Genomic DNA, 3,897 nt, shown 5'->3' on the forward strand with positions numbered 1-3,897 from the left:
CATGGATCTTTTATCATCTTTATAAGAACTCTCAGCCAGTGATAACAGCTTTTTAGACTCCACTACTCCTATTATTAAATTGGATATCCCTAAGAGTGTCTATATAAGTCCTACCCTAAATTGAGACCCTATTCCTGGTCTCAATTTCTAATGAATAAAAAGTTATGAAAATTCTTGTAGACTACAATGTAGAAATTAAAAACAGAAGTTGTCAATCTGGTTATGTGATATAAGCCTCACCAAAGAAAATATCCGGTAAATTTTTAGTTCCTGCAAATTTTGCTCTTGAAAGACAAATATCAGGACAATCTTTTACAAAACCTAAAAATTCTCACTGATTTGTTCTCTGTACAAATCATTTTACAAGGAAAAAGAAAGTTTTGTTGTATGTCCTGAAGGCTAGACCCTTCATTCAGACCTCTGCTGGCTTTTGTCTCTAGTTCATCTTGGCATATCACAATGCAGATGGGCAAAATAATCGAGACAGATGGCCATGAGAACAATCATGCCAAGACTCCAGTCTGCACATTACATTTGTAGAGCTAATAAGAATTTTATTTTATTTCTTTTTTTGCTCATGTGACAATATTGGATCTTAGCCTATATGGTGGAGTAACCCAGCCTAGTGGTTAAAAAGATACTAAATTTGCAAAATATGGATATAAAAATATCAAAATATGCATATGAAAACATGTAAATCAAGTTTGTTCAACAAATAACTGCTTTAGGATAATATTAAATAATGGAAAGAGAGACATTAAATGATGCTATGAATGCAGACATTTATCAACTTTTATTTGATGTAGATTTTCAAGTCATGCCTAAATGATTCTGGGGTCTAGATTTATGTTTTGTCAAGTAGATCAAAGAGAAGCAGAAAAAAGGCTGAATCCCACTATGAGAAACAATGGAGAAGATCCTATTTTATTATTTTTTTCCTTCTGGCTTATCTATCAAAAGTCAAAAGAAATCTTTATAATACACACAAGCATGGATCATAGCTGGGGGTTTGCATATCATTCATATAGAATATGCAATTATGAAAGTTGCATTTCTCATTTTTTTAAGTGAACTTGCTGTTCCAGTATAATTAGTTTAATAGACATGATCTCAATAATCAGAAAACAGAACATAAATGAAGAGAGCTGAAAAAACATTGCTTTGGTTAAAAAAAATCAATCAAAAGAATCATAAAAACTTAACTTGCAGAAAATGTATGTCATGACAATGGATAACTTAGCTGTAGGTAAAATGATTATTGTTTTGCTGAAGATCGAGAATTGTAACATTTGCTATTCTTTAAACATAAATGAATTTTTCTGCCTGCCTGATTTTGTAATCAGAATCTGCCAGAATGCTATTTACATGTACCATCATTTGCAAAAGCAGAAACACATTCAGGGCATCAAAGTTGATAATACATAGAAGTAAAGGCCCTTGCTGCTTTACCGAAACTTTGTTATTTAAGTGCAACACTGACTAAGATGAATTGTGCTACTCGAAAGTTAGGTTAGTCCATGCACAATTGGGCAACTTTCAATTATAGAATTCGTGAAGCTTCCCTTGAATAGGACTAGTTATTAACATTGGCCTCCCACTGAGATAAAACTACATTTTTAATCTTAAAGTACTCACGGTGTATAAAGCACCACTGCTGTTAGAGCTTTTCCAGTTTCCTACTGCTTCGGCTCACTTTGTCAGACCCATGAGAAATCTAGTCTTTGTGAATGCTCAGTTTATGGCATTAGGAGAATATAGAGAGATGCTGGCTATTTACATGGGTAGTGCATATTTAATTTAGTCCCTGTCATTATCATACCCATGCCTCCAAAATGCAAATGTCTTTTATTAGGATAAAGCATGCTATTTGCGCAAAAGGACTCATTTCTTCCTAAGAGATGGGCAAAAAAGAAAGCCTAAATGATCATAATGGAGATTTAGGGAAGCAATTGTAAGTAAAAGAACTATTTTTGAACTGCTTCTCTGACTCCCAAAATTGATCATCTATCAATTCAATAACAAGAATTCATTACGGTTTCTGTGAGATAAAATGTGATGTAAAATTGCTATTCCTCAAATGGGTGATCTCTATTCTTTGTTTTCATTTGGTCGAAAATATAGGGAAGCAGATAATTAGTCTGTCCTGTGGAATAAAGCTCTACAAAAATTAAACAAGATTAAAAGTGCTTTTAGGTTTTGCTTTTTTTTTTTTTGGTTATATTACAAGAAAACATTCCCTTAAAGATGTAAAAATATTTTTAATTCTGTAGACTTGAGGAATAGTCACCGAAAGCACCTTGGTCTTTAAGGTGAACATTGGATTGAACTTCAGAAGGATAATGGGATCTTGCATTATCCTAAAATGATGTGGAGAAGGGGTGGAATTCAGGAAATGCAAATGCTACCTCGGGCATTTTGTACTGAGCAAGAACTGAAAAAAGGAAATTGTTAAAAGTCAGGTGCAACTTGGAAACCAGATACTGCTTACCATTACTAGATTGAGAAGATGAGGAGTTAGGAATTTATCACTTGGGATTTCCATGCCTTATGTGGGAGAGCATGAGCTGATTCGAAAGTGTTGATCCCAGTCCTTTGACATTCAATTTGTTATTCTTTTGAATTTCCATATTCAAGTTCCCTCAGAGTACAAAGAAAGTTGGAAGGCTTCTGATTAACTTTTGGATCAACAGCCCAATGTAAATATTAGAATAACTGGATAGATTGTCTTTGTAAAGAGGCAAAAGCCGGTAAGTGACAATGTTATCTCAAAATACAATTTTATTATATCCTCTTGAAGAAAGGACCCCATATTAGGCTGCTCTTGCTTCATGAAAGTCTTACACAATACTTTTATCTTGATTCTGATGTGCATAACACTTCTGATTTTCATTTATTTTCTTAGTAGGAAAACAGCAAGGGAGAACGTTTGATTCTTCTAAGTGTAGCATTATCAGTTTTATAAAGGGGGGGGAACAAGGGAGAGAATTGAACAACAGTAGATGGGGTAGAGAGGGAAGATGGGAGGGGAGGGGAGGGGGGATAGTAGGGGATAGGAAAGGTAGCAGAACACAACTGTCACTAATATGGCATTATGTAAAAACGTGGATGTATAACCGATGTGATTCTGCACTTTGTATTTGGGGTAAAAATGGGAGTTCATAACCCACTTGAATCAAATGTATGAAAGATGATATGTTATGAGCTTTGTAATGTTTTGAACAACCAATAAAAAAATAAAATAAAAAATAAATAAATAAATTTTAAAGGCTATCATTTTTGCTTTATAAATAAGTCTTTGAGGAATTTAAAGAAAAGCATGGTTTTCCTAACACAGTACTGGAAACCACACTATTGGAGAGACTATTCAATATAATATCATTTTATCAGAAAATGATCTAAGACTAGTAAATTTGTAGTATTGCAAGTATTGACTGCAATAATTTCTATGCTAGATTGTATCTATTGCTCTGTTTTGAAACTCACCGATCCTTTTCCTTTTCTGCTCCTCTTTACTGTTAAACGCAATCAGTAAAATTCTTATTTCAGAGATTGCAGTTTTCAGTTCCAGTATTTCCATCTGGCTCCTTCTTTATATTTTTTATTTATCTGCTCAGATTTCCCATATTTTTATCACCAGGACTGTAATTTTCTTTGTCGCATTGGGTTTAGTGATAAAAACCTTGCTTGCAATTCTTATTTGCTAATTGCAACATCTGGCTCATCTCAGTGTTGGTCTACATTCATTGTGTCTTCTCTTGAAAATGTGTAATACATTTCTGGGTTATATCTAGAATGCAGTTACTATGAGGTGGAGGCCTGGAATTTTGTTAGATTCCTCTGAAGAATCTTGATTTTTTTTTTTTTTTGGTTTTGTTTTAGTGATCAATGAGTATGGTT

This window comes from Marmota monax, unplaced genomic scaffold (assembly GCF_021218885.2).
Source record: "Marmota monax isolate L192 unplaced genomic scaffold, Marmota_monax_Labrador192_F-V1.1 WCK01_AAM20220418_F8-fsc00301, whole genome shotgun sequence".
Classification (NCBI taxonomy): Eukaryota; Metazoa; Chordata; class Mammalia; order Rodentia; family Sciuridae; genus Marmota; species Marmota monax.